This window comes from Phascolarctos cinereus, unplaced genomic scaffold (assembly GCF_003287225.1).
Source record: "Phascolarctos cinereus isolate Bilbo 61053 unplaced genomic scaffold, phaCin_HiC Scaffold_4;HRSCAF=312, whole genome shotgun sequence".
Taxonomy (NCBI): domain Eukaryota; kingdom Metazoa; phylum Chordata; class Mammalia; order Diprotodontia; family Phascolarctidae; genus Phascolarctos; species Phascolarctos cinereus.
In genome coordinates this window covers 354,100,459-354,123,504 of record NW_027555847.1, presented here as the reverse complement: position 1 = coordinate 354,123,504, position 23,046 = coordinate 354,100,459, and the positions used below count along the sequence as shown (strand labels likewise).

Below are 23,046 nucleotides of genomic sequence, written 5' to 3'. Positions count from 1 at the left end.
ATCCTAATTTAATAATTGGTTATTTATATAATAGACAAATAATCACTTTTCTCACCTCTTAGAAGAAAGGAGGTAAACTATTAGTACAGAATGAGACATGCATTGTTAGACATAGCCAATGCTGATTTATTTTGCATAAGCGTACTACTTTGTTACAAGAAAAGAGTACTATTAACACTGAGAGAGCCAGTGGGAAATTAGTGGGGGGGGGCTTTAAAGGCTGTTAATAAAACATCAATTTTTTTTAAAAGGTCTCCTGCGGCTGTCTTTGTTTTTCTTTCAGATATAGTGTCTGTTGGGGGTCTTTTCTTCTGCCCTTGTGGGGTAGAAGGTCTAAGGGGATAGAAATGTAGAAGGTCTATTTATAGATAAGTAAAAGATTATTTCCCTAAAATGAGACATTTAGTTTGATGACCACTCCTACCTCCTACCTGCAAAAATTCACCCTTTCAGAAGGAGTTCAATGAAATACCAGGAGGCCCACAGGAGAAGACAAGGCAGGGGGAGATCCAGAATTGTGGTTTGCTAACTGTTCTATAGAAGCCTAGGGGACCTCCAGCAACCTCTGAAGAGAAAGCAGGGTTGTTGGAGTTCATACTGGCCCCATATTTGCTTCAAGTTTGGGGCTTCAGGAGCTCACACATACACAAGAATTCCCCAGCCTCCCAATGTTCAGAACACAACTGACTGGGGAGGATATTAACATTGCTTTTCTTAACAGTCTAGACGTGGCTTCCTGGAAATAATGCCAACTGGTAACAGACTGGAGGGCAAAATCCATCTTAGCCTTCCTTTCTTCAAACTCCTGGACCATGATTTTTCCTAGGTCAAGTTGTTGTCTGAGTGGAATTAATACTAATGAGCTGGAAGAGAATCACTAAGCTTGCTTCTAAGGAAAACAAATACATTTCCAGAGAGTAAATGGTCCTTATTTTTTTTTTCTTTGAAGGAAGATTCTGTCCTTTTCTCATCTCTGTCTTCCCTCCTCCAAGTATCTTCCTAGTTTGTGTTTGTTTGTTTTCTAGACCCTACCTTTCTGACCTGAAGGTAAAATTGGCCCATATTGGAAAACAGGGAAACAGTGAATCCTGAACGTACTGGCATCCACCAATTAAGGAACTTGAGAGTGTTTCCTTAGCTCTGCTGAGATGAAAGATTCCGCATTTTCTTAAGCCATTAGGAAATTGTGGTGACAAATTGTGTGATAAGTACTTCCTTGTGAACTCATGGTTCTCATCAGTCCCTGGAGCCTGCTGACTGAGGAGGTAAGAGCAGGCCTTCGGGGGTGACTGCCTTATTGGTCACCCATAAGTTTTTTCCCCTTTCATCTGCTTTTCCACTCCAGAAGCTCCGGACAGATTTTCAAAGGAGTCCACAAGAGAAGCTCCCAGTCTGATTGCATTCCTCAGACTTGGAAGAAGAGTATTTGTTTAGCTGAATTGGGGGGGGAGGTTAGGGGGCAGTCTCCTGGGGCCTGTGAAATTTTACTGAGCCGTGGCTGGGAGGGGTCAAATACCATGTTGGGTTTCTTTGTTTTATGCTTTATTGCTTTTTAAAACTTCCCTTGAAGAGACAAGGGAGGATAGTCTTGCATGTACTTTGGGTGAAGTGAGAGCCAAGCTTGCTGATGTCAAATCTGAATTGGGATGCCGTTCAAAGAACAGAGAGATTCAGAGGAAGGGCCTGGAGACAGGGGATACTTGAAGGAGCAAGGACAGATGGTAAACAAGAGACTGAACAGGGTTAGGGACATCCTGAGACAGGGAAGAGTACCCAAAGGCAATCAGGAGGCTCTTAGGTCACTTTCTCAATAAGATACGCCTTGTCACCATTTTAGTGATAGGCTGTTGGGTTGATGAATTTGACCCTCGACACAACTTTTATCCTCTCTGGTCCCATAGTGGCTGCTTTCCTCAGGAGAGAGGCACAGGATAGCAAGAGACCTAATGCTAATCATAGGTCTTTGAATTGATGGACACGTAGCAAGTCATTTCACTTTGGCTTCACTGTCTCTTTCCTGTTTTGTAGAATGAGGGAATTGGACTAAACAGTCTCTAGGAAGTCCTTTCCAGTTCTTCATTTTTGTGAATGAAGATTGATCAGAAGTGTCCTATTCCTGCCTTCATATTTCAGAGAAGTTAACCTGTTCTTGGAAGGTAGGGGACAGGGAAGATGTTTATCACCAGGGAAATAGTAAATAGCCAATATACTTGAAAAGATAGAAAGTAGCAGAAGACTTTTTTTTTAAAAAAGGCCTGAACTAAGTAAATATCTGGTGGTGGGGAACCTGTGGCCTCAAGGCCACATGTGGCCTTCTAGGTCCTTGGGTGCAGCCTTTTGAATGAGTCCAAGTTTTATAGAACAAATCCTTTTATTAAGAGATTTGTTCTGTGAAGTTTGGATTCAAAGGGCCGCACTTGAGGACCTAGAGCAGACCTGCACAACTTGGCAGTGGGTAGGGGCCAAAATAGGCTAAACTTCTTCGAGCCGTAGATAGGTTAGACTAGAGACAGATTGACCATGGCTGGTTGCCTCTGGTCCCATGACAAATAGGATTGGGAAAAGTGGCAACCCTACATTTTTCTCCAGCTTCCAGAGACTGGCAGACCTTCAGACTATATGCTGTACAGGCCTGACCTAAAGGGCCACAGGTGGCTTTGGGGCTGCAGGTTCCCCACCCATGTTGTAGACTGTAGAGTGCTTAGTGTACAGTAGGTGCTTTACAAGTGCTTTGTACTTCATTCATACAATGTAGTGTGAGTTCTTTTAGGGCAAGGACTATGCTTTATTTAGCTTTATATTCCCGACCATGCCTTATGCATGGCAGGTTTTTTATGACTAGCTGCCTGAATGAATATATAGAGGTATGCTCTGACATTCTCATTCCCATTTAAGCAGGGAAGGCCAGTTCTCCTAGGGAAGAGAATCTCCTTAAACTTGTATCTGAACACTTAGGTAGTATAGTGGATAGAACTCCAGGCCTGGAGGCAGGAAGACCTGAGTTCAAATCTGGTCTCAAACACTTGCTAGCTGCATGACCCTGGGCAAGTCATTTAACACTGTTTGCCTCAGTTTCCTCATCTGTAAAATGAATTGGAGAAGGAAATGACAAACCACTCCAGTATCTTTACCAAGAAAACCTCAAATAGGGTCATGAAGAGTCAGATATGACTGAAACAACTGAACAATCAACAGACTTGTGTCCGTAACATTTTGGTGACTGCATTTTTTTTTTCATTTTATTTGCAGAGGCAGTGTTGTCCAACAGATAGAGTGCTGGGATTGGAGTCATGAAGGCTTGCTGCTCATAATTCCATTTTCCGCACATACTAAAGATGTACTCCATGTTTGTCCCCCACCTTGCACATTGAGCAAATCTTGACTTCCCTCTGGGGCTTAAGCAGATCCCTAGGATTTATGGATTCACTCATAGTCAGGAAATCACATCTCTTTGTTGTATTTGTATTTAGGTGTATTTATGGGTAGACACCAAACAATTTGGGTTTTTGTTTTGTTTTTACTTGTGGTAAGCCAAGTTTGACACTGCTATCCATCTATAACCCTTGCAATGTAGCTGGTTATTACATGTGTTCAGACAGACCATAGGTCAAATCTTGATTTTCCTCTCCCTGATTTAATTTATACTATAAAATCTGATCTAATAAGTCCATTAATTATTATATTACATCTACTCCTGGACTCCAACCTGATCAATCAACTAACAAATATTAATTAAGCTCCTACACTATGCCAGGTAGTGTATAAGAAGTCCAGGGAATCAAAGACAAAGTAAGACTGTCCTGTCCCTCAAGGAGCTTATATCCTGCTATGAGGGGTTTTTTTTCCTAATAAACTGCTCAAAGGAAATAAGGTCATGAAGATTTTTCCTTTGTACAGGAGAAGGTAAGGACAGGTTTCTGGTGGTTCTTCTTGGGTAAAATGGCTGAGGGGGTTTCCCTCCAGGTCAAGTGTTGGGAGCCTGGGCCCATTTGTAACTCAGCAGATGTCTTTCCAGCTCCCATGGCTTTGTGGCTTAGCTACTACACGCAATGCATATTCCCTAGTACTTTTTCCTCTGGTTTCCAAATACCCATTTATTTAAAGGGAAATAGAATCCGTATGTTTCTGATTCATTTGCACTTAGCTTGTTAGCATAGTTTTGTAAGAGCCGGCTGGCAACCAAAAAGTCTTTGGAACCTCTTTTTAAAAGTTGTGTTTTCCAAATGAACAAATTTCTTTTTCTTAAAAAAAAGTATATATATATATATGTACATATATTCAACATATTTATATATTTTAAAAGATATACATATGTGTATATATGCGTATGTACACACACATTTATAATTTTTTTCATACCAACAAGTTGCAGCTTGGTTTGAAACATAAACCTCAGAAGGTTAAACTGATGTCCAAACTTAGCATAATATGCTTTTTACATTATCTGTTTGAAAGCCAGTTGAACTAGTTGACCTACTCTTTTCCGAAATGATTTCATTTTCAAAGGAGACACAAGATGCCTCGGTTTCCCATCACTGCCTTGTCAGAGCACGGGATTTGTTTTCAGAGGCAATCGGATCATCATTTGACTGAAATGAAAGCATGGAGATCTTAACTGCATATTTTCAGGTTGCTGGCTTTCCGCTGACCCTGTATTCATATGATTTGGTGGAGACTTTTAGTGGAAATTGGTTAGCTCCTTGGTTCATAAAGACAGACTTGGGAAATTACATATAATCACCGAAACCTATACTCAACCAGAGGAAAAACAGAAAGAAGCTGGATTTGCTCTGACTTAGAAGGATTTCTCAGAGATTTCTAATGAGAGGGGCACAAGTTCCACAGCTCCAAGTGTATCATTTTACCCACCGAGCCTTGATAGTAAACAGAACGCTGGGACAATGCAGCTTCCTTTCCATTGTGTGGTCGGCTCCTTCTGGGTCAACAATTGTGCACTGCTCAGACTGTTTCAAGGCTCAAGAGAGAATTGTCAGTCAGGTTCTTGGGGGAAACTGAGGAGATGAAAACAAACAAAGAGGTAATTTCCCCATGTTTAACAGCCACTCCATTTTCCTAAGCCTTTTATGTTAAGTGTATTTGTGTTCTTAGGAGATTTTAGGGCAGGATGCAGCTGACCTCAGTTTTGTGTAAATCTTTGAGCATGAGGGGAAAAAATAAACCTCTTCTGTTGTTAATGCAAGTCTAAAGGAGGAAAAGTGCAGATTTAACTTGTGTCAGTGATGCTAACTGATATTTATATGGTGCTTTTAAAAAGAGGCAGCCTGGCTTGTTTGAATGGAGAACTGCCCTCAGTCAGGAAGATATGGGTTCGAGTCATGCCTCTGACCCCCATGGGCTGTGTTATCCTCAGTAAGTCCCTTTACCTCTCAGTGCTCTGGGCAACTCTAAGTATATGAGTTGGAGAGAAGGTGCTCACTTGCACTGACAGAGAGAGCTTCCTCATTGTGAGTTCATAATATAAATCACAGATCTAATCCCCATCTCTTTCCCTTATCTTAATTGATATTCACAGCTGTGAGATAGGGACCACAGGCATAATCTATATTTTTACAGATAAGGAAATTGAGGCAAAGCCAGAATGTGAACCCAGCACCTCTGACTCTAAACCTGGCACTTCTTTCATAATTGTATATGGCCTCCCCTCAAAGAACAGTTCAGATGGTAGTGCCTGGCTGGTTGGATTGTGTGTGTCCTGGCAATCTCCATGTGACAGTGGACATTTCCAGAATAGTGAGAGATGTTTCCACTTCCATGAGAATAGTAGAAATTTGTCCTTGAGCACTAACACTTGACATTCTCCAAGGTTAAGATTCCCTCCTCCCTCTAGTGTTCCCAAGCTTCAGTATTTTGTGCTGCAGAGTGCAACCTGAGATGAGACAGCAATGTGCACTGAATGAGTTCTAATTACATTTACCTCTAATCCTACTCATCAGGCATGGCCAGCCAATGATGCATGTTGATAATGGTGACATCCAATCCCTGAAGCTCAGTTTAGCTAAATTCAACTAATGGAAAGCCCGTTCACCACTTTACATAAACTAGGGCAAACCTTCCTTCAGACATCGGCAATAAAGCTTCTTGTAATTGTGATTTGTATCTACATTTGGATCTGGGTAACACTGGTGCCATGTTGACTACTTTGAGACTGGTTCCTGTATTGCAATGGGGAAAATAAGGGAAAGGACAAAGCTTCTGTCCAGAGGACTGATCTAGATGAGGATGATGGACAATAGGTTCAAAATGCACCCTCGCCGATTTGCCTATGAAAGTAAAATTTTCAAATTGGGTGTGAAAAGATGGGGGAGCATGACCAATGGGGACTCAGATCCGGACTTATGCACAGGGGTCCTTGTCTGCAGTCACCTGAGGGGTTGGTAAACTTGCTTCTGAAAATGCATGATGGCATGTAATGGAGGGGCCTTCTCCTGGAGGCGATGATGACTATTTTCTGTCTGTTTACTACATGCTAACAACAAACCTTTAGTAGGCTGCTGAGGTAGATCTGAGTGTGCATAGGAGAGGGCACAGATAGGCTAAATTTCATTCTTTTTCTGATGATGATTGAGTGAAAAAAAAATGCTCTAATCCTTCAGGTGGAGATAGAAGTTTTGGGAACTTCTTTTCCAACTAGGACCACTATATGGTATCAACAAAAGTCTCTGTCATTTTTTGTTTCTATTGTATTTCATTCTCTTAGGAGAATGAGTGGAGGAGACAAAATGGATGTTTTTTGCTTTGTTTTATTTTGTTTTTATTTTATTTTTTTTATTTAAGCACCAAAAGAACTATCTGAGCAAGGTCCAGTAACTGGAGTCTATATTTTCTGGTAGCCAGGCCTGGAGAGAAGTACAGAGCCAAAGCTGTGGGATTCAGCCCAGCAGTTAACCTAGCAGGCACCGGGTGCAATAGGCCTGTGGCGGGGAAGTGAGACAACCATTGGGACAGCCACTCTAAGTTTCAACCTACTCTGTCTTTGGAGAATGGTAGGGGGAAAAGTATGCCCTGATTTGGGGGGAATATTTTCATACTTTAGTTCTACTGTATCTTTTCATTAAACACTCCTCTATAAAAACTTGTGTTTCGGTTATTTCAGTTGTGTCTGACTCTTCGTGACCCCATTTGGGGTTTTCTTGGCAAAGATAGTTTGCCATTTTTTTTTCTCCAGCTAATTTTATTGATGAGGAACTGAGGCAAATAGAGTTAAGTGACTTGCTCAGGGTCAAATAGCTAGGAAGTATCTGAAGCCAGATTTGAACTCAGAGAGATGTCTTCCTGACTTGAGGCCTGACGCTCTATATACTATGGCACCATGTGGCCAGCCCTCCCTCACTGTAAAATATCAAATAAATGGTCATCTAGCCTCTACTCGAGGGCCTCTAAGGAGGGGGAACCCACTATTTTTAGAGATAGCCCATTCAACTTTGGAAGAGATCTAATGAGTAGGAAGTTTGGGGGGGTTTTTTTGTTGTTAAGGAAGTTTTTTGTTTTTCCTAACACAAAGCCTATATTTGCCTTTTCACAACGTCTATCCACTATTAATGGCTGTGACCTATGGGGACCAAACAGAATCAGTCAAATCTCTCCTTGACAAGACAGCCCTTTAAAATACTTGAGCATAGTTAACATGTCTCCAAACTCTCCTCTATTCCAGGCCTACTTCCTTCAACAAATCCTCATAAGACATGGATTTCAAACCTTTCACAATCTGCATTGCCCTCCGCTGGATACTCTTCCGCTAATTAATGGCTTTATTCAACAATGGCATCCAGAACTGAGTATAATACCCTAAACAAAGTCTGACAAAGGCAGTGTACAATGGAACTCTCACCTCCTTATTCTTAGATACTTTTGTTGTTGTTTTGGAGGACAGGTAGGTAGTATAGTGGATGGAGTGCCAGCCCTGGATTCAGGAAAACTCATCTCCCTGAGTTCAAATCCAATATCAGACATTTATTAGCTGTGCAACTCTGGGCAAGTCTCTTAACTCTGTTTGCCTCAGCTTCCTATCTATAAAATGAGCTGGAGAAGGAAATGGCAAACCACTCCAGTATCTCTGCCAAGAAAACCCCAGATGGGTTGGATACTACTGAAATGACTCAACAATGACAACAACAAAGAAACGATGAATATAAATAATTCAGAGTATGGGAAGATGTATATAAACTCTATAGAGTGAATTACACAGAACAAGATGTGTTGTACTGGATAGAACACTGAACTTGGAGTCAGGAAGAGCTAGGTTCAAATTCTGCCACAGATACTAGCTGTGTGACCCTGTAAAAGTTACTTAAAATCGGGGCAGGTAGGTGGTGCAGTGGATAAAGCACTGGCCCTAGATGAGTTCAAATCCGGCCTCAGACATATAACATTTACTAGCTGTGTGACCCTGGGCAAGTCACCTAACCCCATTGCCTAGCCCCCCCCAAAAGTTACTTTAAATCTCTGTGCCTCAATTTCCTCATCTGTAAAATGAGAAAGTTGGACCCAGTGGCCTATAAAGTTTCTATCAGCTCTAAATTTATGATCCTATATACTCCATGACTATGAAAATGGAAATGGGAAGAACATAAGAAGAGAAACTGCATACTGTGTAATTATAATGACTAGGCTTGTCAACAAATAAGAAAAGAAAAAACACATTACTTTCCTTCTTTACAGAAAAGGGGACCATGAGTGTGGAACATGACTTATGCTGTCAGATTTTGTTGACATATTGGCCAATTTTTCAGAGATGCTTTTATTTCTATTTCTTTTTTTATTCTGTGTTATAAGGGATGACTTTCTGGACATAGGAGTAGAGAGCAATGTGTTTGGAAATGAAAGTGATATAAAAACAAGATATCAAGACAAATTAAAAATAAATGAATTGACTAGATATATGATCTCTAAGGTCTTTTCTAAGTTTTAAATCCTGTGAACTAACCTAATTTCACTTTTTATGAAAATTCCTTGCATGTTTTGCTAAAAATTGAAATAACTTGCTTGTTAATGAAGTTTTATTCTTTTTCTCACATCATTTGTTGTTGTTGTTCAGTTGTTTTTCAGTTGTGTCCAATTCTTCGTGACCCCATTTGGGGTCTTCTTGGCAGAGATACTGGAGTGGTTTGCCATTTCCTTCCCCAGATCATTTTACAGATCAGGAAACTGAGGCAAACAAGGTTAAGTGACTTGCCCAGGGTCACACAGCTAAGTAAGTGTCTGAGGCCAGATTTGGACTCAGGAAGATGAGCCTTTCTGACTCCAGGACCAGCACTCTATCCACTGCACCACCTAGCTGCCCTTCTCACATCATAATGCATCACTATTTTACCATTGAAATTTAAGCAAGACTATCCTTTGGATGGCTAATATTAATAAATCAACAAGCATTTCCTAAGCCCTTACTGTGTGCTAGGCCCTGTCTTAAATGTTGAGGATAAAGACAGTCCCTCTCCTCAAGGATCTTATAGGGAAGAGAGACAACGTGTACTTAAAGAGGTCTAAATAGGATATATGATAGAGCAGATGCAAAGTAATGTTGGAAGGGAAGGCAGATGCCGTTGGGAGACCAGGAAAGGCCTACTGGAGTAGGTAGCATCTGAACTGAGTCTTGATCTTAAGAGGCAGAGGTGAGGTTATTCTAGGCAGGGGTAACAGCCTGTGCAAAGGCCCACAAGTGAGAGATCGAGAGTTGTGTGTGAGGAATAGCAACCAGGCTGTTATAGCTACATTGCAGCATGCATAGAAAGGAGCAATGTGCAGGATGAGCAGAGAGATAGGAAGGAGCCAGGTTGTAGAGAGATTGTAAATAAGGCCAGGTTGTAAATGCCAAGTGAAGGTATATATATTGGATTCTAGAAGAGACAGGGAGTTCTTGAAGACCAGTTCTGCATTTGAACAAAAACAGATGATGTTCTTAACGCCTCCTGGCTTCTTAAATTTTTATTTTGCTCATGTTTTTAAAATATATCTAAAAGTGGAAGTACCTTGAGTTTAGATAATACCAGGAGATTAGTTCAGCTAGTTAGCTACCATGACAACATCCCTTTAAAAGAAGTATGTACTTAGTTTATTGAAAATATCTTATTCATAGGTAGTGGCAGGAGTCTGCCAAATAGCTTTAAGGTGTACCAGGAAAGAAAAGACAGAGGCATGTTACAAACCGAATTTTTAAAGTAAGATTATCCTTATTCTGGAAAGGAAGGAATCATTGAGAACAGATGGAATTTGTTGACTTTTTGCCATAGGACAGAGGAAGAAAAAGGTTTTCATTCAGTTTCGGTAGATGTGTGTTGGCTCACCTGGATACGTGGTGTTGATGGCTTTCTTGGAGGTCATATGACGTGGGCTTTTTGATTGAGCCTCTTTCAGAAACAAGTCTGAAAAATTTTAAGCAGGACAACAAACTCTTGTGTGATGTAGGCATTTCTACAGGGATGAGAATTACTTTGATTATTCTTGGATCCTGGGAAACAATCCAATTTCTTCCAATTACTCCAAACAGGACCCTGGCTTTCCTCCCTGTGTGATTTTTCTTGGTCTCAGTTTCCTCATCTGCCATCTAAGAAGTTTGGTCTCCATCTTTAACACACCTGCCATCTTTTGATCCTGAACATCTTCCTTGTTTGTTGGTTGATATATCATTATTTGAACAAGCTAACCTCTTCATTCTTTGACTGGATTCTTTTCTTTAAGATATGAGGTTTTGCCACAGTAGATTGTAGGAGCATTCCCCTTGTTCAAATAATGATGACATTGATATTAATAATGATAATAGCAAACATTTATATAGGCTTATTCTGCTCCAGGCCCTGTGCTAAGCACTTTATAATTATTATCTCATTTGATCCTTATAATAGCCCTGTGAGGTAGATGCTGTTTTTACCCCCACTTTACAGATGAGGAAATTGGGACAAACAGAAATTAAGTGACTTGTCCAGGATCACACAGCTAGTAAGTGTCTGAGTCTGGATATGAAGTCAGCGTTCGATCCGCTGAGCCACCTGTTCAATTGTTCAGTCATGTCTGAGTCTTTAGGACCCATTTAGGATTTTTTTTTTTGCAAAGATACTGAAGTGGTTTGCGATTTCCTTCTCTAGCTCATTTTACAGATGAGGAAACTGAGGCAAATAGGGTTAGATGACTTGCTCATGGTCACACAGCTAGTAAGTGTCTTAGGCTGGAGTTGAGTTCAGATCTACCTGACTTCAGGCCTGGGCTCATCTCGCTGCCCACTGAGCCACCTCTCTGCCTCTAAATGTGACTGATTGGGTATGAACTCACCCAGCCTGCTACCATATAGCAGGGAGATGCTGACTTAACTATCTAAATGATATTTCTTGCTGGTATAAACTATGTCTACTTATCTTTTGTCTGATGAGCCCATTAACATTTAGAAAAATTAATGTCAAGATCTCAAGGCTTCAACTTCAATCCATGCTGAGAATCATTTATCCTTTTCCATTTCATTGAGACATCAAGAGATAACTCTTTCTCCTGAGAGGCTCAGTCCTTTTCTGGAGGAACCAGAGCTCTTGAGAGGGGTGATGGCACTTTGCTTGGATGAAAGAAAAGGGGGGAAAAGAAAGAAAAGAAAGAAAAAGTATTTGTTAGGTGTCTATTATGCCTGGGCCCTGGACTAAATGCTTTACAATTCTCTCTTTTGATACTGTCAACAATCCTGAGAGGTAGGTGCTATTATTATCCCCATTTTATAGTTGAGAAAAATGAGGCAGTCAGAGATTGAGTGACTTGCCCAAGGTCACACAGCTAGAAGTGTCTGAGGACAGAGTTAAGCCTAGGCTTCCTGATTCTGGACTCAGTACTTGATCCATATAGTTCTGGGGAAGAAGAAGGGTAGAAAGAATGGGAAAGGATCACAAAGAAATGAATGAGATCTCTGTCCTTGGGATGGAGGTGTGGTGCCATTGACTTAAATCTGGAGCTTCAGTCACATATCAGAGGGTGGAATTTGGCCTTGACAATGCATTTCCATCAGACTTAGCCTTGATAGAAAACTTCTGGAAGGCATCCTGCCCTGGGGCTGCCAGGGTACAGGTTCCAAGTTGGCACAACTAGTCTCTGACTAATCTGGAAAAATTAACCAATGAGAATTAAGTGACCTTACATCACCCATAAAATTCTTGCAGAACCTTTCATGCCCTAGAGAGAAAGAAGATTATCAAGAGAGAAGGGGCTGCTTGGAACATGGTTGGTTAGTCACTGTTTATTGACTCTCGAAAAAAGAGGCATATTAATATTAATCAAAAGCTCTGTATGACTTGTCTGAATCCTAATATTTTTAGATGTTACTGTTGTTGAATACACAAACACACACACAGAGTTTTTTTTAAAGTGTATCCTTTGGTGGACAAATTGAGAATTTTTGCTTTGGTCAATGTATTCCCAGCACATCATAAAGGTTCTGGCACACAACAGGCACTCAATCAATGAACAAGCATTTATTAAGCACTTACTATTGCCAGCACCCCTACTATGTGCTAGGGATACAAAAAAAGGGCAAAAACACAACCACCACCCTCAAGGAGCTTACATTCTAACGAAGGAGACAACATGCATGTAAATAATAGTAATTAACATTTACACAGTGCTTAATCTATATCAGGCACTGTGCTAAGCACTTTACAATTATTATCTCATTTGATCCTCACAAGAACCCTGGAAGGTAGGTGCTATTATTATCCTCATTTTACAGTTGAGGAAACTGAGGCAAATAGGGACTAAGTGACTTGCCCAGGGTCACACAGCTAGTAAGTGTCTGAGATCAGATTTGAACTCATGTCTTCCTGACTCCAGGCCCAGTGCTGTATCCACTGCACCACCAGCTGCCTCATAAAAAGGGACACAGAAGATATACAGGGAAGTTGGAAGGTACCTTTAAGGGAGAAAGCACTAGCAGCTGTTGAGTTCTATTGAGTTAGAATGAATTTGCCTTATTTAGATTAAATCTGCACCAGATTTTCAGTTCAACAACTGGGAGATGATATATGCTGCAGGGTCCTCTAAAATTCTGGACTAAGAAAACCAGGACTAGCACAGTATCCCAAAAGAACAGTGTTGCTATTATCCTCTGATATGATCCCAGATAGATTCCAGAAAGAAAGGATTAGCAATTGCATGAAATGATGGCCCTTCTGGAAGAACACTTGACCTTAGGCAACATGTGTTCTATGACTTAGTGGTTAGATACCATTTCCTTTGAACTTGGAAATACCAATAGATTAGCTGGGCAAATTGAAAGCTCTACATTCTGCAGGATTTGAAAAATGGCCCAGATAGGAAAGCATGGCAAACTACATTGGTCTTAAATATTTCCGACATCTGGAGTCCCATGTTGAATAAAATAGTCCAGGGAATGGATCTGTCAGGCATGGATTACTTTAGTCAATTTGTCTTGTCTTCTCACAGTGTGTTGAGTAGCTCTATTTTTATACACTTGGTGCCATGTCTGCTCTTCTATGGGTACTTACAAATATTAACAATGGTAATAGCCAAGCAGACATAGAAGTGGTTATGACGTCTTGGCCCAGAAGTTGCCTAACCGCCAAACATAATTATAGTGATGGAAATGTCAACGCATCTATTTAACAATGCCCTTTCATAATGTTATGGTGATGGAGGGGCTTTTATCTAGTATATTCCTCTGAAAGAAAGGTAATTAATTCCTGACTCGTGAGGTACATGTTCTTGCTTAAGTCCTCTGGAGAAGGAGCTTCCATAACTGGACTCAGTAACTTCATTCCACATAGCTTGCATATCGTAATATAATAATACCTAGCATTTATATAGGAATTTAAGTTTTGTAAAGCACTTCATGTATATTGTTACATTGATTCCCCACAACAACACTGAGAGGTAGGTCCTATGATTATCCCCATTTTAAAAATGAGGAAACAGGCTGAGAAGTTAAAGTAACCTGTCCAAGGTCACCTAGCCAGTAAATATCTGAGATGGGATTTGGTCTCAGCTCTGCCTGACTCTTAAGTCTAGCACTCTACATACTGGGCTGCCTAGCTCAGCTATTCAGAATCATAGGATTTAAGGGCTAGAAAGGGCCTATCTATTCCAAGGGTTCTTAACTGGGTTCTGTGAACTTGTTTATAAAGTATTTTGATAACTGTATCTCAAAATAATTTTTTTTATGTAATCCTATCTATTTTATCTAACGCATTTAACACATTATTCTGAGAGGGACCCATAGAATTTCTTGTTGCTCAGTCATTTCAGTCTTGTCTGAACCCCATTTGGGGTTTTCTTGGCAAAGATACTGGACTGGTTTGCCATTTCCTTCTCCAGCTTATTTTACAGATGAGGAAACTGGGGCAAACAGGGTTAAGTGACTTGCCCAGGATTACACAGCTATAGTAAATGTCTGAGGCTGGATTTGAACTCAGGTCTATGACTCCAGGGCTGGTAGTCTATATCCACTGTGCCACCTAGCTGCCCATAGGCTTTACCAGGCTGCTAATGGGTCCATAACCCAAAATAAGAACTCCTTCATCTTAACCTCTTCACTAATTGGCCTTTTGGGGAAATGTGTTCTATATATTTCCAATCAATTTACAGTTAAAAATTTTCAAGATACACATTCAAAAATTGACTGAGAAGTGTGGAGAATAGAAGATTCTACTGTGTTTATTGTTTGTTGTTTAGGAAAAACCATTTGATTTGACAGAGCAAAATTTAGCTTTAAAAGATATTCTGCAACATGATGTCTCCTATTAAGATCATACAAGATTCCTTATTGGATATAAGAAGAGATATCAAACAAAGCATCAAAGAGATGCTTGCCAAAGTTGTTGGTTACTGATGTGGAGGGTCCCCTGCACCATGTCCCGCTGAAAGAGAGAGTGCTGGCAGATGAGGGCCTCCCGGTGCTCTTCATTATGGAGATCTTTGTACTGATCAAATCAAGCCCCAGGAGAGTGACAGCTCTTCAGTGAGACCCAAGAACACACCCAAGAAATCATGCAGGAAAAAGGAACCAGGAAGTGAATTATTGTCCAGAATATGATATGCAGTGGGGTGGGCAGCCCAGTAAGGTAGCCCATCGTAGACTCCCACTAAAGATAGGCAATAAAATAGGCCCAGAAAGGAACAGGAGGAAGAGAGCAGGCCAGCCAAGCCCTACCAACGGGGAGGTTGTGTGGTTTTTTCAATGATATCTATCTGTTCCCTGACACAAAACCCCCTATTTCTCACATCTAATCAACAATAACTTTAACTCTTTGACAACAATAATAATAACTTTACAATTAATTTCAATGATAAGATTATGTTCACTTTAAAATAGATTTTGCCCTTGGTCTCTTGTATGTACTGAAAGTATAAGAAAATTAAGGCAACTCTGACAGTCCAGGGCCCAATAAAGACTTTTTCCTTATCTTTCCTCATCTCCCTTCTACCTGAGTATTCCCATAGACAAAACAATCTTCTCTAAGTCTGGTTGGACTCTTCTTTTACAGGTGGTTCCTTTCATTAAACACATACGTCACATCAAATCCAGCTTGGAGTGGACCACGGGATGAGTACCTATCATAGACTTGATATTGTTAATACCCAAGTATTTCTCTGCTTCTTCTGTTCCTTAGCCCAGTGATGTATGGATATGAATCATGAAACAATGCAATCTCCAAAGAATCATAGTTATAAATGACCCAGAGGGCAATAGACAGGTATATGGTGGTTGTAAGTGGGCTATGGCCTACTACCAATGATGGCTAGCATGCAAGAGATAATGTAAAACAATAGTTCTTAAAGTGTGGTCCAAGGACCCCAAAAGGTCCCTCAGAGACCCTTTATCAAGTCTGTAAGGTCAAAAGTATTTTCATAATAATACTAAGATCTTTTAATTTCTAATATGATATAGCCCATATGAAACTTTTAAAATGGCTTTCAAGAATTAAAAGGGATACTGAGATAAAAAAGTTTAAGCGCTGTGTAAAAGATAGCCTATGGGACATATATTATTGGAGAAAGTAAGAAGTCAGCCACATAGATCAAGAAATAACATATAGAAAAACCTAGCACTGTACAGACGTCTCCCCAAATGCAAAAAGAACTGGAAAAAGGTCTCCCCGGTGCACTGAATGTATACTCTGTAGAGTAGCTATGGGAAAATATGGTCAAGAATTACAGAGGATGAGGAGGCATGCATGGGCTATGACCTTTATGTTTGGGCAGGATGCCCACAATAATGAAGTCATGGATTTATTGAGTCATGGAATCATAGGAGGTCAGAGCTGGAAGAGAAATCAGATGCCATCTAGTCCAGACTGTACCTGAGTAAGACTCTCCTTTACATCACACTTAATTATTGGCTAAGGTATTTTGCCTTTGCTTGGAGACCTCCAGTGAGGGGCAACTCCCTCTTGGGGCTCCCCATAGCACTCTTGTCTCGATTGAATGGTTAGGTAGTTCTTTACAGCCAGCCTCAACCTACCTCCCTACCACTTCTAGTTCTCTCCTCTGGAGCAAAGTAGATCGGGTCTAATACCTTTACCACATGCTGTTGTTCAGTTGTTTCAGTCAAGTTCAACTCTGTGACCCCATTTGGGGTTTTCTTGGCCAAGGTTCTGGGCTGGTTTGCCATTTCCTTCTCCAGCTCATTTTATGGATGAGGAAACTGAGACAAATAGGGTTAAGTGACTTGCCCCTAGTCACACAGCTAATAAGTGGCTAAGGCCAGATTTGAACTCAGGTCTTCCTGACTCTAGGCCCAGTGCTCTATGTACTGCATTACCTGTCTGACCTCTTTAGCACATGGGAGATCTTCAAATATTTGAAAAGAGCTATCATGTTCCCCAAGTCTTTTTATCTCCAAGTTAAAGATCCCTATTTCCTTCAATGATTTAATGAATACTCGTATCTCCTGATCTTTTTTTATTTTTAGGCAACTGGGATTAAGTGACTTGCAAGGTCACACAGCTAGTAAGTGTCTGAGGCCAGATTTGAACTCAAGTATTCCTGTCTCCAAGGCCTGTGCTCTATCCACTGCACCACCTAGCTGTCCCTCTTTTGATCTTAATGGTCTTTCCCATCCTGGTTGCTCTGATCAATGTTTATCAATGGTCTTCCAAAATTGTTTGGACCAGAATTAAACACAATATTCCAAATGTGTCCAGACTTGGACACAGTATAGGGTAGTTATCACCACATTGATCCTAAATTCCAAATGCTTCCCTTAATGTAATTTGAGACTTCTTTGACTGCCCCGATACAATATTAATTTATATTGAACTTGTAGCCCAGCATAAGACCCCTACATCTTATTTATAGGAGCTGCCTTCTAATTATATCTCCCTCATCTTGTTTGTAAAATTAAAGAACTGAAGAAATATAACCCAGCTTAGGAAACTGAACCCCAGAGTATAATTGGAAGTATTTATTGCTACATATGCAAGTTGGTTATAGTCATCATGCTCATTTTTCTATCATTCCTGCTCTCTGCCTTGGTCCTGTCTACAATTTTTTTTTTCAGTGAAACCAAAGAATGGTGATTTCAAGATTTAAATGAAATGAAAAGTAGTTCATCGTCCTTGCAGTAAAGTTAGGTTCCCATTGTCCAGCATGATAGAGTGGTTTATGTTCTTTAGTCAGGAACTTCATATAATAGAGAAATTTAGCAGAATAGTATAGAGGAAAAGAGTCATGGCAGGGACTTGCTCTACTACTAAGTAACTATATATCCTTCGGCAAATCACTTTTCTCTGGGCTGTTGTCCAGCACCAAAGAGGGATGAATCTAAGGGAGATTCTCGTCTTTCTAAGTTCATGTCAACATTACACTAGTTCAGACTGAAAAAGACACACACTTTCCTGGTAGGAAGAAAGGTAGTGATATCCTGGCTGGACAAAGACTTTCTGGTATCCTCCCTAACCTCTCATTCCTTCTAAGTTCTGCAAGACTTCTTCAAGGGTTCTATAAGGAACTTCTGGAGGTCAGGAGGCCCAGGCTCTGGGAGCATTTTGCTGCTCTCTGGTTGTTGTTGTTGTTGTGTTTGTCTTCTGTTTTTGGAGAGGACCATGACATCAGGGAAGTCATGACATGACTTGCAATTGACTTTGATTTGAATGAGGGAGGGCTGTGCAAGGTCACCAGCCTCACTTTCTCCTCCAGAGCCATCTGGGTCCAGTGGCCAGATATCATCAGGATGACGCTGGCCCTTTTAAGCTAAGATCTTTTCAGATTGTCACTTTGAATGAAAAAAAAATTATCAAACTGGGAGGGGAAGACCCTCAGGGTTGCTGGTCAAAAGAGAAACAGTTACTATTTACATTCACTGTGATCCAGGAGGGCCCAAAAAATAACTGTTAAGTGGTGCTTGGGCAGAGGCCTATTGTCCAATCTATGAGCTCCAGAGTGAATGGGGTTTAAGGCTTGGTCTTTGAGAAAGAAATCTAGCCAGTAAACCCTGAGAAGAAGAAAGAGACAGAGAGGGAAAAGGAGAGTGAACAACTGTCCTTACCCCCTTGCTTTCTCTCCTTCTTCCCTGGGGGTGGGGCACATATGTGAGGGGATTGGAGGGGGAAGTATTCCAACTTCTCTGGGCAAGGAAGAAGGAACAGAAGGGTGAGAAGGGGTTATCCTTACCCTCCACCCTCAATGTAACAAGAACATCAGTTATTTTGAAGGAAATTTCCAACGGACCAGCCAATAGATTGTTTGATTAGTCTTATGCCTTGTCCTGCTCTGAAGGCCAGTTTGTACATCAGTATCCATCAGGAGTTCCATTAGTTTCCTCTGGCTTTGCCCTACCCTGGCATAATTAGCCATTTTCCAGGACATGCTCCCCATCCCATGTAGAACAGGAAAAACTCATGCCTCGAGATCCCATCTGGCTGGTACTGGCTCACCTTCACTGTGGCTTTAGGAAAGGCCCCAACTAAGTTTCCAGAGTAGGACTCTGCTTTTGATCAACTGAGCACAACCCTGGAGATTTGGAGTAGTTTTATCAATGTTCCAGGTTTTCTTCTTCTTAAAAGAGTATAAGGGTGGAGTTGATTTACTCCACCAAACCACTGCATCCCACTTAAAGTAATTGACAAGATGCCTAATCAATCAATCAATTAATTAATTACAATTTCAACTTTACAAGGAGATCAGCAAAGAAACAACAACATGCCTAAGAGGAAATTTTTGAGCACCTCACTAAAGATTCCCAGAAATCAGGAGTTATGAGTTAGACCTTTGCCATTTGTACTTGCCAAGTCCGAGTCCCCTTTCCTCTCTGCATTAGAGAATCTCCCTCAAACTCCTCAGACTCTAGAACCCTGAGGGGGAGACTTGCTCTGGACTAGAGTCTCCTTTATGAGGAGAGGAGTTGGGATAGAGATCCTCAAAGCTTATATGGGTTAGGCTAAGAAGTTGTATTTTGCGAAAAAGAAGTTTTTTGGGGCTAAACAGTTCTTAGCCTGTAATAAGCATTTTTGAAGCCTCCCAAGAATTCAGTTTCACTTTTATAGTTTAAAAATTTGTTTTCCTAATCCTACTGGCTTAGAACATACAGAACAGATTCCTAAGGGGGCTACTAAAAATCAGTGCACGCCTGCATCTGCACTCCCCAGCAAGCTGCTGCAATTCTTTGTTATGTTCTTCAGGGCCAGAGCACTAGAATCAGGTCATTATCAAACTGGTCCCTTTTCTCCACTTATTGAGTCTTTCTTGAATTACAAGGCACATTTTCAGTTTTTGTGTTTGGTAACAAAAGCTGAATCAGGAGCCTATTTATATAATTTTTGGAAAATGTTGAGAAAAGTTGTTCTTTGGAAGTTTTTCCTTTCAATTATTTTCTCACTTCCTCTCCATACATCAGAAGGACTCTTCTCTAGGGAGCTATAAGAGCTCATGTATTGATTGATTAAGTGATTGATTGTATAGTGCAATGGAAAGAGTATATATGTTTGAATATACTTGCGTCTGTAGCTGTTGTATCTTCCTTGATAGAATGTAAACCTCCTGAGGGCAGGGACAACTTCATTTTTGTCTTTGTATCCTCAAAACTTAACATGGTGTCTAGTACTTAGTAGATGTCTAATAAATGCTTTGTTGATTGATACGTATACTACATATGGAGTCAGAGAACTTAGATTCAAATTATAGTTTTTCCACTTACTACCTATGTGAACTCAGTAAGTCCTTGACCTATCCTCAGTTTCCTAGCATCCTTTAAGTCCCAATTAAAATCCCACCTCCTCCAGGAAGCCTTCCCAACCCTTCTTAACTCCAGTGCCTTCCATATTTCCTACTTATCCTGCATATAGCTTGCTTTTCATATATTTGTTTGTATGTTCTCTTCCCCAATTAGACTGTAAGCTCCTTGAGGGAAAGGACAGTCTTTTCTTCTTTTTGTATTCCCAGCACTTACCACAGTGTGTGGCACATAGTAGGCATTTGATAAACATTTATCAATTGATTTGATTTTTTTAATCAATGAAATAAGAGGGTTATATGAGGTCTAACATCTAAGGCCCCTTCCAATTCTAACTCAATGAATCCTATGACCTATTGGTACAATTGGTACCATTATTGGTGGATAATTGGTACAAGCGGTACAATTATCTTAGAGTGATAGCACCTGAATATAAACCTTGACTCTGTTACTTATGATCTCTATGTTTTGGGGCAAGTCATTTTAGGTCTCAGCTTCCTCATATTTAAAAGGAGGGGGTTAGATTAGATGGCTGCTGAAGCCATGTGTAGCTAGAGATCTATGATCTTATGAACTCTGGAGGAAATGTTGACTCAAACTTGAGCATTTGTGTGTGTAAATCTTTGCTCAGTTTCATCTATTATTACCATTTGCAGTACTGTTTGTGAACCCAGCCTGCTTTATAAAATTATATTAGCATTTGTCCAAATGTTATATAAAAAGGAACATAGTGTCTCAAGGGAACTTAGATAAATGGTGAAATCGTTTGAAATGGAACTTTCAAAAGGACTTTAAAGAATCACCAGACTGTGTTGAACAAAGTGGATAGTATATAAAAGGAGGGTAACCAATAGCGCTCATCTGAAAAAAAGAATTCAGCAGCTTTGGAAGGCAGAATGGTAGAGCTGCCATTTTCTAGTTTCTTTATGCATTAGCTTTTTAGACATGATAAAAAAGTAGATTCCTACTAGCCACTAGAAGGATATTTAAGATCTAAGTTGAGCAAAATGAATTCAAGAATGTTTTCAACAATTAACATAAAGACCAAAGAGTCTTTGTGAAAATTGTAGTGATTACTGGAAATTCCTAACAGAAATTTAGGGTAATCTGTTGTTGTTGTTGTTGTTGTTGTTGTTGTTGTTTGTCCTTTGTTCTTGAAGAAGACCAATGACATCAGGAAGGTGATGTCTTGACTTGCAAGTGAGTTGGATCTAAGTGAGGGAGGGCTGTGCAAAGTCACTAGCCTTGCTCTCTCCTCCAGAGTCATCCAGATCCAGTGGTATGATATAGATCAGGATGACTGGAGATGGCTCTGGATTCAGTTGTAGACTTCGGCCTTTTTCAGCTCAGGTCTTTCCCAGGTCTCAGTTTTTCTGAGGCAACATCCATTCTGTAAATCACAGGGAAAGCACTTGTCATTTGGATCAACTCATTTGAATGATGTAGACAAAAAGAGCCCAATGTGTTGGACTCTTTCCCTTTCTACCACCTTCTACTTCCCCCTTAGCCTTCAGCACATCCTTTCTGGAGGTATTGAGATTATCTGAGAATTCATTAATTTACTGAACAAAAATTTATTAAGCACTTACTATTGAGAGAACACTGTGATCTTAAGTATTAGTGGGATATAAAATTTATATTAGACACAATCCCTGCTTTACATTCTAATGGGGGAAGATAAGACACAAATGCAAATAACTGAAGTATATAATATTATGTGATAGAGCTACAAAAAAAAACACTATGTGAAGACTAAAGGTAGACTTTTCTTACTTAACAAAGGAAGGTTTCATGGGAGAAGCAACATTTGAGCTGGACTAGAAAATAACAGGTAGGTGAAGAGGGAGAGTTGAGACATTTTAGGCCTAGCAAAGAATATGAGCCAAAGAATGGAGATGAGAAAATGCAGACATATTCATAAGGCAAAGAGAAGGACATTTTGGATGAACCATAGAGGGCTTAGAAGAAAATATTATGAGATAAGGCTGTAAATCAGGATGGAATCAGATTGTGGAGGTACTTGACCATTTCATAAAGGAGTTTAAGCTTTACGGGTAGGCAATAGAGAGCCTTTTTCAGAACAGCTAGGTAGCACAGTTCATAGAGTGCCAGGCCTGGAGTCAGGAAGACTTGAGTTCAAATTTGGTCTCAGACACTTACTAGCTGTGTGACCCTGGAAAGTCATTTAATCCTGTTTGCCTCAGTTTCTTCATCTGTAAAATAAGCTAGAGAAGGAAATGGCAGACCACTCTAGTATCTTTGCCAAGAAAACCCCAAACGGAGTCATGAAGAGTCAGACATGACTAGAAAATGACTGAACAACAACATTAATAATAATAATAATAGCTGGTATTTATATATTTCTTTAGGATTTGCAAAGCATTTTGCATGTTACCTCATTTGGTCTTCTAAACGTTCTGTTTCCTCTTCAATTCATTATTCCCACCAGCTTCCAAGAGTTTCAGGGTTCTTCAAGCTCTTTCTAAGGATCAGAGAGGACACCATGGCAAACTGCTCATGCCTGACAGCCAGTACATGCTCTGTCTGACCTAGATGAGTTTGGCAGTAGAGCACAAATCTTAGCTCTCTTGCTTTGTACCTTTTTCCTAAGCACAGGTGATTAGACAGTAACCCTGAGATGTACAGTTCCAGTTTTGGAGGCAACTTTATGAGTTGGAAAGGCTGGAAACCCCTGGTTTCCTTAGTTGAAGCTAACAGGCAGCTGGAGGAGGTTCTGCATCAGACAAGAATTCAACTCTTTCCTTAATTTTCCAGTAAACATTGACTTTGAGCAAACAATGCAGAGGCAAGTCATAGATAATAGGATAGTCGTCCTAAGAGTGGTTGTGGTAGAAATGGAGATGAAGGGCTGGGTT

General features: G+C 40.3%; 1 long non-coding RNA gene across 1 annotated transcript in view; it reads left to right on the top strand.

Annotated features, from left to right (window-relative positions):
• The first annotated feature begins 4,951 nt into the window (after nucleotides 1-4,951).
• Nucleotides 4,952-23,046, top strand: part of LOC144456680 (uncharacterized) — a 119,864-nt gene continuing 101,769 nt past the window's right edge. Inside the window, exon 1 of the long non-coding RNA XR_013485696.1 lies at nucleotides 4,952-5,038. This is a non-coding gene — a long non-coding RNA (uncharacterized LOC144456680). The remainder of the gene's footprint in view (nucleotides 5,039-23,046) is intronic.